The sequence below is a fragment of the Lepidothrix coronata genome, unplaced genomic scaffold, assembly GCF_001604755.1.
Source record: "Lepidothrix coronata isolate B3197 unplaced genomic scaffold, Lepidothrix_coronata-1.0 Scaffold158, whole genome shotgun sequence".
Taxonomy (NCBI): Eukaryota; Metazoa; Chordata; class Aves; order Passeriformes; family Pipridae; genus Lepidothrix; species Lepidothrix coronata.
This window is the reverse complement of record NW_016690338.1, coordinates 816,022-830,759: the sequence shown is the minus strand read 5'-3', so window position 1 is coordinate 830,759 and position 14,738 is coordinate 816,022. Positions and strand designations below refer to the sequence as shown.

The following is a 14,738-nucleotide window of genomic DNA, read 5'->3' as shown; positions in this document are numbered from 1 at the left end:
AGGCATTAGATGCTGAGCGAAACAACATCTCTGTGTAAGAAAAGTTTAGTATTGATAAGCCAGTTTTCTTGAAAGTGAGTGAAAGTGTTCATGACCTTGGATTGCCTGATAATGGGCAACAAGCCTCAGGTCTAGGACTATCTTGAAATTAGTTTCTAAATCTTTAAAAGTAAGATGATTTTTTTCTTGTCTGTGCAAATCCTCTCCCTCATGATTAAGTGTGAAATTACTGACCTTGGGAGAATTTTGGGACTTGAGTATGAGTTTTTCTTTGCAAAGGGATAGTGTGGCTTCTCATTCCTTTTGCATAATAGCTCTAACATAAAGTGCTTTGTTTAATGTGTCATTTAAGGGTGTGCAAGATGTTGCATCTCTTGGTGGAGTTGAAGAACGAGATGATGACGCTGTTAGTGAATATAGAAACAAACAATTATAAGGTGTTATTTCATTCTATAATAAGCTTATTAGTTCATTGTGAAGACAAAAAAAAAGACAATCGTACATACAAAGACGGCTGTTGTTGTTTAACTTGGTTTTCACCAACGCTACTATAATTTCTTCTCTGTGTTTTGGGTGAGGTGAAGCCCTTGTGCCTGGTGATGCATATGACAATGCAATTAGTATTGACATTCAAATGGTTCTCGGAATTGGACATTATACTTAAGCTCTGATACTAGTACTCAATGCTGAAATTGTGAATGGCCTCAGTTTCCAAAAAGATGTACTGTGAAATCTCTGTGTACTCATGGTATCGCAGGTCATTTGATTGCTGAGACTGAATGGAGCTTTTATGAGTTCTGGCATTTATGCATGTAAATATATGTAGGTGTGTGGACATCTTTGAGGAATTATTATGCATGGAAAAAAGGAGAAGTAGTAGTTTGGTCCAATCCACTTTCACTTGCAAGATTTTTCCATTCTATTTTATTTTTCTCCCATTGAGATAACTCCTTGGAGTTTGAATCTGAAACCTGCATTAGTGAAACATTTTCTCTTTTAGTGAAGCACGTGAAACCAGTAGCCACGAATGCCTAGAAGTATGCTTCATGCATGTGGGATGGTGCAGAGGAGAGCAGCACTAACCACAGGAGCTCAGAGAGGAATTGTCATGAGACCGTGCTGGCCATCCTTGGTAGCTAGAGCTTATGATATGTTTTGTTGGAATAATCAAGTGCTGATATTGCACACAAATTCCACTTGCATATAAAGCTTTATACTGCACAGGTGTAAAAATAGAGTTCTTTCCAAGGGTTAATATAATAAGACAATCCTATAATAATATTAGAGCTTATGCAGTGTGTATTATTCATCTTAGCCAGATAAGACTTTTTCTGCAACAGTTGAATTAACTGTAATTTGTACTGATATCAGTAAATATAATAAAAAAAAATTTTAGTCTAGATGCCTTTAAAATACAAGGAGTTTTAATAGAGAAGCAAAGACACCTATAATCTTCTAGACTGCTCAAATTACTATAGCCTCTAGGCAGTGTAACCTATATTCAGTTTAGTCCTGCAAACTGTACAACACAAAGCCAATAAGGAAAATACACTAGTAGTAATTAGGATTTAAATTGGGAGGTGGGAGTGGTCTTTTTCCCAGTAAGCTAACTGTATGGGATATATGGAATTCCAGAATCATAACATTGTAAAATAATTTGGAATGCATGCATAAAATTACTACATTGGTTCATACTTAATTTATAACGTGACATGCTTTATGAGAAAGATGCAAATAACAAGCTATTTCTGCTTTTAAATACATGTTCACAAAGAACTTTAAAAAAATCCATTATTATCCTTAATCATACGGTGATCCTCATAAAATAAACTTAATATCAAAGCTACTGCTCTGGTTGCAGAAGACTATTTTTGGATTAAGCTTGTGTGTGAATGCACATAATTACACAAAGGGAAATGCCATCTCTTTGATTCTGTGGAAATTGGGAAAGCTACTGGTTATGTAAATAAAGAGTTGTTAAGACAGTTTGGATTAGCTCCTACTAGGCTTGTGACTTAATTCTCTTGAGGCTGCTTTTCGTAGGAAATACTAGGTGCTGATATTAGTTGGACTTCTATGTTCCTCCTAGTAATAGTATCCTAGAAAAACTTGGATATGCCTCTGCTGAAACGTGTATCTACCCAAACAGTTACAAGATTTTCACCTTAATTAAAAATCACTTACATCCTGAACTTAAAGTAGATTAGGTGTCATTAGTTAGCACAGTTGCAAAGGGATCCATTTTATTTATTTTTTTCTGTGGGTGTTTTCTTAAATATTTGCTTCAGTCTTGTAATAATATCTGTAACTGAGTTGGAATTAGCAAGAATAAACACAGTGTTATTTTATTTTAAATCTCTTTTATTGAAGTTTTTATAAGAAGAGGTTTAGCTAATTAGATACTCCAAATAATTCAAAATAGTGCAGAAAATGTCCAGTTAGAATAAATGGTACCAAGCATTCTGTTTAAGTGCTTTTAAAGTGAGAAAGTTGTTCACAGATCTTCCAGAGTGAAAGTGCTTTTTTAAGCAGTACAGCAATTGCTTGTATGACTTGTGGTTGTACAAAAAGGTTTGTTTGTTTGGGGGAGCCACAGAGCACTCCCCAACCCCGTAATTTCCAATATTGTGGGGAGAGGGGTTGTGATTTTTTTTTTTTAATTACAACAAAACAGAAACAAGTATGTCTCTCCTCAGAGGAAGGATGTTATAAACAACTCGAGGATAAGGTTGAGTAAAAACTTGGTATATGTCTAAACTGTTAGTTTGAATGTTATTTCAGTACGAGAACTACTGATTAAGTCTTTATCTTCACAGCACTCTGACATCTTTTCAGTCAGGCTTTAGCTGTTAGTTGAACTTCTAAGTTGCCCCTAACTGCACTTCATGAAAATGTAAGCAGCTTTGTTTAAATTAAATATTAAATTTTAAATACCAAATGAAGTTAGTAATTTGTTGACATGGTTGAGTACTCTCCAGAGGCAATAGGCAGTGTTGTAATGATATATTTGCTAGTTCTAATTGGTGAGAAGAAGCCGAGTAACTGAAAGGCTGTCATTGATCAAGTGCAACGTATGTAGACCAAAATGACTGCTATTTAATTAGAATAATGTCGATGCTATCTTTAAAGCACTGTCTATTACAGGGAAGTGTCTTAAACATGGGTATGCCATGTGTTATTACAAACACTTCTCCATGACCGGAAGCAAAGAGCATCCCTTTTGAATTGCCCAGGCGAGGGAGAGTAGGAGCATAGCAGAGATCTTGGAACAAGTCCAGAGGTTGGACAGTTTAGTGAACTGAAATAAATGCTCAATTTTTAGATGTAGTCAGCCTTAAAATTGAGATCTAGGAGGAATGAATGCATACTGAAATGGTATATCCCCACAGGGAAGGGGAGCAAAACCCACTGGCATAAAGACACGGAACTATGGAGTTGAATGTGTCCTGCTTAGTTATGTAACAGGCCTTTTAGCTTGGAAATTGCATGGGCATACCAAAAGCTTGTAAAAGTTATGACTGTATAAGAACCTGTCTTTTATTTTTACTAACAAGTAATGGCCTAAACATGCTCTGAAGCAAGAAGTAGTATTATTTTTGTAATCTGTTACTAGGTGTTCCACGTTACAGGACGAGACCCCCTAAAGAATGCTGTGTTCTGTGTCCTGGAATTATGAACTTGCTTTTTTCATGTTCCCAGATGTGGGAAAACTAGGACATCATTAGTACTTGTCCTTGATCCTACTGCTTAGTATGTTAGCAGTGGGTGTAACAGTTGATTGTATTAATTGCACAGTGGCTTAGTGCAGCCTGTCTGGCAACAGCACTGCTGTAGCCAGCACACAAATAACACTGCTGAGTGGGTAAGTTCTCATTTAATGGGAGTGACTTAATCCCCTCTCTGAGTTTGCTCTAGGGGTTGGATTTGTAGCAAAATATTAGTTTCTTAGAGCTATTGTAGTTGGAACAAGTACTGCTCTTACTAAAATCTCAAACTGAAAAAGTAGATGTGTTTTATAATGAAGTTTTAAAAGCATTAGATAACTTCAGTGTTTTAAACATTGCAAATTCTTTCTGTTACTCTTAAAATAATTTTATCTTTATATACAACACTATTGTCCTAAACACGAAGATCCAAACCACAGAAATTAGTTTGAAGCACACAAGAGAAATAGCATTCTAGTCCAAAGAATAAATGTACTTTCTAATTATTTTCTCTTGTTGTTGGCTTGGCTAAAATGTATGTTCTACTAAGAAGCTTATGTACACTTAACACAAATAAAAGTGAATTGTCCATAACTAAGAACTTTAGTAAATTTAATATTATAAGTATGTATGAGTTTCAATTACTTTTCCAAATATTCAATTTTAAGATAGACTGCATAAAGGAATGAAAATTATGTGAAAACACCGACCTAGATGTTTTGGATTGCAAGGTAAATTAATCATCAGTGATTTCATATCTAATAGTAAAAGCACCAAAACCCAGCAACTGGTGTGTAACCACTGTGTGCTTTGACTGACAAGTAAAGTAGTTAGCAGGTAACATTTCGTCTTTGTTGTTGCAGGGTTTGTTGTTGTTTTGGGCACTTGAAAGTTTGGGTAAAAAGCAGGATAAACTCAGAAGATACTGCAGTATGCTTTTCTCTTAAAACAGGAAGTAACTTTTAAAGTAATTGAAGGATAGTTATTACACCAGGAATACCAGTTTGTGATGTTCTTCAGTAAACAACATAGTATAAGCCTAAAGGTTGTAGTTAGGATTCAAAATACTTACTGAAAATAGATATTCCCTTAAAGAATAGAATGAGGGCTTCTTTGCATCACAGAAAATTGTGTAGATTTTGAATGCCTTACCTGTATTTTCCATTGGAAGACTTAAATTTTCACAGTACTGACATACTGCTAAGTAAGAAAATATCTTTGGGAGTGCCTGAATGTAACAACTCTGAAAAAAAAATAAGAAGTATGCAGAATTTTCATAAAATCTAATCCATACTTTTAGGGGAGATGAATACTACATAAGATTCTGAAAGTGACCTTAATAGTTGTGTAGCAAATGATTTTATTTATTTATTTTTCAGTTAGTCTGATCTTAAGCTTTAAGACGTTTTTGCTTAGCTTAGGCTTAGTTACTTGAAGTTGATTTTATCTCCAACTTTCTTTTCCTCTTTAGCTTGTGCAGTTGTTCCCTGAATATAGTATTAGTAGCTACTGTAGAACAGTGAACTTACAGCCACCAAATTATTCACAGTGATCATAATTATTAAAAGCATACGAAACAGTTAATCTGCTAAACTTTGACAAGTGAATAAGGTTCAAGTGTCACATTTTATGTTTGAGCCATGACTTTATTTAAAAGAAGGAGCAAACCTGAAAACAAACCAGGTATAGTAAGGTGCTTAGTAATATCTGGATCATCTGAAGATAAAAGAAAAATACTTATTCATAATGTTAAGCAACAGAAATTAAAAGAAGCATATATGTGTGGGTCGGGGTTTTGTTTTCTTTGATGTGAGAAATGTGACAACTCAATGAACTATGAGTTTGAGAAGTTGAAGATGTTTACAAACATGATAAACTTATGTTTATGTTTTCCTCAGAGTAGAAACCAGCCATGTGCAGAAGGGATTTGCTGAGGATAGCCTTAATTTGTAGAACAGAATTTGTTTAGGGTGTAAAATGATGTGAAAGAACTGAATGGAAGAAGTTGACCCTCAAGGAGGGATGTTGCCTTGTAAATGAGTTCTGTAGCCAGGAGGAGACAATTTGACAAAACATTGAAGAAACCCTATTCAGCACCCTATGTTGATTGCCCAGAGGAACCACCAAACATATTAAATGGTGGGTTATCCTTCTAAGTTGATTCTTGTGAGCAGGTGAAAAGTAGAGTGCTAAAACTAAACGGGGATGTTGGTTGTAACCTTGTAGAAAAGGAACTTGGAAATTTACTGAATACTGTCTTTGAAAAACACCCTTTTAGTCTGCTAAGTCAGTGTGAAAATAATTAGATAATATTGCTCTGACTGTATCTCTGTGTAAGAACATGCAAATTGGTACTGATTGAAAAAGGAGGCCACTGGCAGAGTACAGGTGGAGCAATCCTTGCGATGAATATTTTCTTCAGTCTTTACTGGATGAAAGTGTAAGGTTGAGGGGGGAAAAAGGAATAAGACAAAAAGAGAGCAACTTTAATTTCACAACTAAAATTTTTTTACTACTTTTGGAGATTTGCATCATTCTGTAGTATATGGTTTTCTGTCCTGCCACAAATAAAACCTACTGTTTAAGGAATAGGACTGTATAACACCTAATCATAGCTGGGCTTTGTTTGTGGTGTGTGTTGGGTTTTTTTTTATTATTTGTTTGTTTGGGGTGTGATTTTTTGTTGGCTTTTTGTTTTTCTTGTTTTGGGGTATTTTTAGTTGATATGGATGCACAAACACATGAATTGGAGTCGGTGCAGGCATTATATTGAAGTAACGTGTAACTGAAAGCAAGGCTGATGATTACTGCTGAGGGAAGAATTTTGGTATGTTAAATGTCAGTTTGAACAGCTCCAGAAGACATGAAGGAAGAAGAGTTGAAACTGTGTGTGAGACCTTTTGGGCAGCCTCTAAGCAAAGAAAAAGAAACACATTAGAAGGGTTTTTGTGGTTGGTAGAAAATAATGAGATTTTATAAGTAAAATGAGGGCATTTTGATGACTACTTAAAAAAAAAAAAAGGTTTGACCTTTGTCAAACTGAACCATTTGGGCTTCATGATGCTGTCATTGACTTGCCAAACATTGTCAGGGAAAGGAAATAAGTAGAAGTTTGTAGTAGTCTTTGGTAGTTCATAGCCAGAGAAAAATAAGAATATGTTAAAAAAAATGGTGGTATTGCAGTTCATTAATAATTTCTCTGAATTGCTCAGTCACGGCCTGTGATCATAGTATTAGCTATGAAATGAAAGTGCTGGGAATGTCAGAGTTGCCAGGCTGCTCAAGTTGAGCTGAGTCAAGTCAGCTGGTATTATATGGGCTACAGAAAAAGTAGGTGATGAGATGCTTCAAAGGGAATAGTTACTAGTGTTCATAGGAATATTTTGGTACCCCTTACTTTTCCTTAGTAACTTCGTGGCTCAGATAAAATGAAATTTTGAAGTGGTAGGTCCCCAATGATAGTGTTTCCAGTCTCATCCTGGGGAGGTACAGATCTATGACAAGGTATTCCTTGCCAAGGTGCTGTTCTTCATCTTATGCTATTATGAGTATGGGATCGATGCTTGATAGTGGCTTTTTCCACTTTAGAGTCCAGTAATTTCTAGGAAACGTAGAAACTGCTCAGTGATTCAGAAAGCTGTAGGTCAGATGTTTTTGAGGAAAGGGAAAAATGGGGGAAGAAGAGGGTTAAATTCTAAAAGAGAAATTTAGACATACATGTGAATGCATTTCTTGCAGCTCATAGGTATAAGGTATGCATGTTTTCTGTCCAATCTCCCTAGCCCCTAGTTTGCCCGGATTTTCAATTTGTATCTTAAATGTATAGTTTTGTGGCAGACCGAACATGAAAATATTGATGAATTTGTGTCAGTTCAAATCACCTATTTCCTCAGGGTTTAAAATCTAATTTTGAGATTGTGCTAAAGCAGAGTAATGTACACGGGTAACTTGCTGGTTGCTTAGACACTTGTGGAAGAGCTTCATGTTAATGTTACTGTTGAGAGATACTTTTTGTGTGCAGGCATAGCCAATGCTGTGGAGAAGTTTTTTTACTGACTGTGGAACAGTGAAGAGACAGCTCCAGATTTTCAGGTGTTTAAGAAGAAATGGAACCTTGCAGGGGTTTAAGTGTTTCTGATAATTTGATTAAAATTTTTACTGACTTGAATTAATGATGAGTTCTTGTTGTTTAATGAGCTTTTCCTTGTCTCTTTTGTTAAATATAAAATGGGGGGGAAGTTTAAGCACAGATAATTGTCTGTTTGGCACATGGAGAAGTGGAAGTGTAGGCCTGACAAGAGGATGTTAGAAAAATTTCTTAAACAGTTTGTCTGAACCAAAAAGCAAAGGCCATAATTTAGCTTGGTGGCTACAACTAAATTTAAGCCTTGTGCTTTTTTCCCTCACCTTATACAGAAATTCATAATGCTTGCTACAAAAGGCTGCATGAAACAAACGTTTCATACAAGGGAAGAGAGTTTTGCTAAGGATGCTTTTTGGAATGATTTTGAATATTGTTAACAAAGAGTGCTTATTCTTCTGAATAAAACATTAATTCATTCAAGCTGGACACGGTAGTGGCTTTTGGAATTGTTGCTAAGGGTACCCACTGGTGCCACAGAAGCTACACAGACATCAGGCTTGTGAGGTGAGGATATGAATGATACAAGTTATTATCAGAAGAATTTAATTTCTCTGTCAGTATCTAGGTGTTAAGCAGTGGAAGGGAAGTAGCTAGTTTTTTAGATGCAGCAAAAAACTAGGAGATTGTTGGTAAGGAGCTTTATTTTTATTTGTAGCCAAGTAGCTAGCATTTTGGTTTAAAAATAAGGGATTCCCTGTCCCTTGTCATGAGACAGTCTTTTGCCCACCCCTCAATTCTGTTGCTTTTGATTGTGTCAACAGAAGCTTGAAGATTGTTGCTGGTAGCTTCTAGGGCTCTCTTAGTAAACTTGTTCATGGTTCAAAATGGCTTGGTCAAATAGTACAAATCACTGGTGGTAAGCTGCACTCAGGAGCAGTCAATAGTGTTATTAAGGCCCCTTTCTAAAGGAATTTTGTATGACTAGGAGGGTTCTTAGCTTGTGGATTTTTGTTAGGCACGTGCTAATCGCATTATGATACAGGGTGCTGGGACTAATGATGGTACACACAGGTTCTGTCTGATACAAGACACAATGGAGCTGAAGATGCTCAGTGGTATAGTCATAGCTAGTGGCTTCAAAGGAAGAGAGGAGGAATATGTGAGTTGTGTAGTGAAATATATGGTCAAGTCAAAGTACCTTCAGTTGCCTTATTATGTTACAAAGTTGAATGCTTGGAAAACCAAATGGTAGTAGGTAGCCAGTTTTGATTAATGATATTCAGTAATGGTTAACCTTGATTTTTTTTATTCACCTGCATCTTCCCGTGGTAGTAGTCTGGTCATGAAACAAAAGTATATGCCAGAATAACCCTCTAGAAGGGCTTGGCAGGGGATGAAGTAACCCCTATAAAAATAGGATTTGGGTGGTATGCTTACACAACACAGAGGCCATTTTCCCTCTAGCAGAGTTTTATTTGTTCTTGTTTATAAAATTTCTCAGCAACCACAGACTTAGGGTGTACTGTGGCTCTTTGAAACTGGTTGAGATCCAACAGGGTTGAGGTTGAGCCTGTACTAATTAGCATGCTTTGCTTCCTTGCGGGTGGTGTCTTCACGCAAGGTACTTGGTCGAAGAGCACAGGATTCACAGCAAAGCTTGGCTTTGAATGGAATCTACTGTGGTCTGTAAGCTGTCATCAGATAGGCATTTCATAATTTAAAAAGGCTGGTATTTCTGGATCTAAGCTGACCCTTGAAATAACTGAGTACCATCTGTGTGATGATGTGTATTTCATCCATTCTGCACTAGGGCTTGATCATGCTGGTTCAGAGCTGGTTCTCTTCTCTTCTCTGCAATCCCCAGTAACTCACATACAGCGAGGTGAATTATTATTATTTGGAAACTGCTGGTTGGCACAAAAACTGTTTTGTGTGAGAATAAGTAAGGAAGCTGTCTTCCTTTGTCTTTAAGATTGTTTGGTGTTATCAAAGCCTGTGAAGTTCTCCTAGAAAGGTACTAAAGAGAACTCAAGTGACAAGTGACAAACTGGGAAGCATTCTGTAGGTAGAAATTGTATGTACTTTGGGAGGCAAAAGCCAGAAAATACTCAGTGGTTTAGTCTGTGGAAGGAAATATAAATCCTGAGTCTTATATCTTAAAATTACTGTGATTTGTAGTGTGAAGATTCAGTGCAAATCAGAAGTTACTTGGGAAGAAATATTAAATTTCACTGGCTGAATAGAGTTGAGGCATATGGCTTGTCGTGGAAGTGTTGTCACATTGACCTTTGGGTTGCACGCTAGATGAAAGTACATAGGGGTACGTCAGGTCTGAGTTACTGGCAAACAGTATGTTAGAAGCTGAGCAAAGTGTTTTCCCAAATCTAAAGAGAAGGCAGTATTCATCAGCAACAGGTCTACTGAATCTTATTAGGCAATGGAAATGTAACTTTGGCCTTGGGGGGAGGGAGAAGCCATGCACTCCTTAGCTATGATAGAGTTCTCCATCTGAGATCCTTGTGTCAGCGATAAGCACAGTCCAGGAACAGCTGTTAGTGTTCTGGCTGCAGATAGCATCTCCTGTCTCCTAATCCATTTTGTAGTTAAGCCTGGAAACCAACTGAGCACTTTAATAGCTAGAAGGGCAGTCTTTGGATTAAAAATATGGCTGAACTGTTATCAGAGCAGTGACTACTGCAGTGCTAGTGCGTGGGGAATAATTTTCAGTGGCTCAGTGACAATAACTCAGCTTTTCTAATCTTGCAGTTGAAATTGTAACTGGGCAGAAGAACTTCTAGCAAATGGTAAAAAGGTTTAAATTTTTAGCATTCATTTTTGCAAAAGGGTAGTGCATTCTTGAAGGATGGTAAAGGGTTTCATTTCTTGGTTTTAAAGGCATGTAGAAAGCAGGTGTATGGTCTCCCTGATGTAGATGGTTTGGCTACTTGGAGGTACTTTAGATTGACTAGCAGTCTTCCTTGTTAAAGTAGGACTAAAGATTTGGAGTGTGATCAAGAGAAATCTTCCTATACTTTAGGGCGTTAAGAAGCCTTCCCCCCTTAAATGACTTGCATTACAGACAACTGTAGGAAGAAGTTAGTCACATATCAGTTCATCATTGCTAGGATAAGGTAACTTTATATCAGTCTTTTAGCTATTTGTAGAATACATCAAGCGATTTGCTTTGTTTATTTGCTGAGTACCCTTAGAAAAGTCTCCTCAAGGCAGAGGTTGCCACAGGTCGTCATTGCAATGCACTATTCTTCATATTGCTATTCTAATAGGGGAACCTGCAGGTTTTTGGCTGAAGATGTTTGATGTAGGGAAGCCCTCCTATGAACTGCATAGGAGGGCTTCCCCCTTATTCCCTCCTGTCTGGATTTGTTTTAAACTTTCTATTCTTGGTCTTATAATTGAATCAGGATAGTGATTTTAACGGAGACAAATTAGGCCTTTCTTTGCATTGCACAGGGCAGAATACTGAAGTTCTTACAAAGAAAGTTTTTGTTTAAATAGATACACTTGCAAGGACAAAATGAGAGTCTTTGAATTGCAGTGTAGGGTTGTCTTGTTCCCTGTAGGATGATAAAACAGCAGCAGGAATAAGTTTTATATTTCTCTTAAAAAAACCACAAAACCAACCAACCATTGTCACTCAAATTTCTGGCTTTACGTTATGCTCCTAGAAGGCACAACTGAAATGGAAATTTATGAATTAAATTAAGACCAGAGCTATAATTTATTGTAATGGAAGAGAAATCTCAATATGTTATACAAAGAGTATTTTTAGAATTGGTTGATCCTAAAAAGCTGACAGCTTTTTCTACATTGAGATTATTTTAATCTGAAGAAGGAAGTAGTGTGTTTTGGTAGTAGAATAAGCCCAGTATGTAACTCAGATTATGCTCCTTAGAGTATTTTCTTTGGTTGCATGAAAACATCTACTTTCCTCCAATAGAGAGGTCTTTTCACAGGCTTATTATAAGGTGTGTGAGGAATTTTAATTTTGATATAAATAAGATATTCTGAAATGTTTCTACTCAGCCTTCCTGAAATAAGAAATTTTACATGCAAAGTAAAATACAAGTCTGAGGTCAAGTATTATCTTCCACAGTAACTTGGAAATACAGGAAAAATGGAGAAATATGGTAGTGCCTGTCGAATACTGAAAATAGTTTGTGAGCCTAAGAGTGGCTAAAAAATGTGGCAGAAATAAACCACGATCAAAACTCACCCAAAACAGTGACCACTTTGCAGCCTAGCTCTTTCTGTCATCATGCAATATATTGCTGAACAGCAAGAGTGCTGTCAAGACTTAACATTTGCCATCTGGTCTCACCCCAACACCTCCCGTGTTAATGTGCCCCCTTCATACTTGACTTCTTCTGCCTTTGTCCTCATGTACTTCCTCTGCCCTGCCCGACACATGCACTGTTTCTTCCCATAGCACTTTTTTCATGGAGTCACACCTACAGCCCTTACGTCTGCTGCTGCTGATTGTCTTCCTGGTGATGAACAGGAACTGAGCAAGTGGAGGTGGCTGCACTGGTCACAGAGGTTAACCACCGTTCCAGTGCTGCGTTCTTCTCCCAGTGCTTACTCCTGGCTCTCTTTCCATGCTTGAGGGGGACAACTTCTGCTGTGGCTTTCCTCTCAGCTTGAGAAAGCATTCAGAACTCACTATGGCACAGTGAATACATGTGTAGGTAAAAGGACTGTAAGGATTTGCTAATGGTAAATTGGTGTGAGGGCTGTGAGATGCTCCAGGGGAACTGCATAGGGCATGGCCTTGTCATGTGCAGGCTTGGTGTAATTCTGTAAAGACAGAGAAAGCACGTGGCCCTAGATTTTATGCTTTTTCTGCTCTTTCCATAGGTCTTGACAAATTCTTATTTTAACTTTGTTGTTTTAAGTTTCTTAAATGTGTTGAAAAATTTTGCTCAAATCTTCCCAACATGTCCCGAGAAGTCCGGAAGTTTTAATTGTGTTGGCCTAAAGTTGTGTGCTGCTCAGCTTTCCAGCGGCTGCGTGTAGATACTGTTTCTGTGATCAGTTTCCCCAGCCTCTGGTCATCTACTCTTATGTTTTGTTGCAATATTTTTCCATGCTTACAGGAATAAAAAGAATCTTTGCAATTTTTCATTGCTACTTGAGGAATAAATGGCTTAAATACAAATTGTAAAGATTTCTGCTGACTAGTAATTATTGCGTCTTTGTAGCAGCCATGTATAGTTCCAAAAATTAAGCCATAAATATCATGAGTTGAATACTTGCAGTCATTTGCCACAGAGAGAGCTGTAAGTGCATTTTAAGCATTATTTTTGGTTTATTTGGTTTGTTTTGATTTAAGCATCCTAGCTGAAGTCACCTGCAGGAAAAAGCATTTTGAAAGCCTTCTTTGTAACACTGGTGGGAAAGCTTTTGGAAGGATTTGGTTAGTGTGGAGTCAAGAGCAAGGCCTCAACTAAACCAGCTCTCGTAATTTAGGGTGGCAAGAAGTCTTAAAGCTGATTTGGCACTCAGCAGAAAGAGCCTGCTGAGAAAGAGGATAAAAAGGATCTTCACCTTAGGCTGTAATTCAGTTTGCAATTTGGAAACAGTGCCAGATTGAGCTTCCTGACCACTCATGCTGGTTCCTATGCACCCTGGATTTGAACAAAACTAAGTCAATATAAGACCTTCCCCCTACTCCCTATCTTTTCAGCAGATTACTCTTTGGCTGGATCAGTTCCCTGCTGCTTTTCATCATGCAGCTGCACAAATACTTCTGTTGGCACAACAGTGGGAGCAGTGTAGGGGCAGGAATGAGCAGCTGGGAACATGGGCTCTATAGGTCAGCTTAGGGATCCACCAGCCACAGTCCGCATCTTCACTCTGTTGAAGCAGAGGAAAAGTCTCATGTTGAGGCTTGTTTGAAAGCTTGACTCCCAGCTCTAGGGGGCTGTGTGAGTAGTCGAGGGTTTTAGCTTGCACAGGCTTCTAAAATATCCATGTATTTCAGCTGAATTTCATTTCAACTGGAGGAGGCTGGACATCTGAGAATGCTGTACCGTGTTGGTGACTCTACTGTGACTTGATGATGGATTGAGATGCCCTCTGTAAGCATTGCTGCAGCCCTTGAATGAAACTATCTGTGGCATGCAGAAGGTATTTCTAATTCTGTCTTGATTGTCTGCTGCAAAATGCCCACAAATGCTCTTAGTTCCTTTGTAGATAGAAGAGCTGAAGATTGAACATTGGCTTTGTTTGGGCACTTTCATTCTGCTTATCTAGTGAGAACTGAATTGTTTAATTGTGTGGAAAACTTAGCTTGTATAGGTGTTGATGGACAGTAGAGACTATGGGATTGGGGCACCATTGAGTGGAGCAGAGAGAAGATATCTCATTTCTTCTTGCTTTAAAAATCCTTGTAAGCCATGCTTGTTTGGGTGAGGTCTTTCTGACTCAGTTCAGCTATCCACGCAATCCATTACTCTATCAAATGATGCAGTCAGATAAGATTTCTTGATAATTGGTGGCACCAGTAATTTTAACGGTGACAACTGGCATTAATTTGTTTCTTCACCTTTGGGTGTCCAAGTGCTGTGTTGGCATTTTGTTTCTTTAACACTGGTAGTGCATTAGGGGTTTTCACGCTTTTTCTGTTAGCACATTCTTGCTTTTTGCAGTAACTAATGAGTGGAGATACATCAAGGGGTGAAGCTAACATCAAAACAGGTTGTTTTGTCAGTGGGCTAAATATGGTGAAAGTAGCACCAGTGGAGAAGACTGAGATATTAGAGCATCTGACAGCTCAGTATCATCAGGTTGAGTGAAGTAATATGTAACATGCAATTGGCAAGAATATGGCTAGTCAGGTACCCAGTGAACAGACATCTTGCAAAAAAAGAACTGTTTCCAAAAAATCTTGTTTAATTGCCTGTTGATGACTGAATCGTTGCACCTTTTTA

General features: G+C 37.7%; 1 protein-coding gene across 2 annotated transcripts in view; it reads left to right on the top strand.

Moving 5' to 3' along the window:
* TRIO (trio Rho guanine nucleotide exchange factor) overlaps positions 1-14,738 on the top strand; it is a 248,016-nt gene that overhangs the window by 24,409 nt on the left and 208,869 nt on the right. The window lies entirely within an intron of this gene.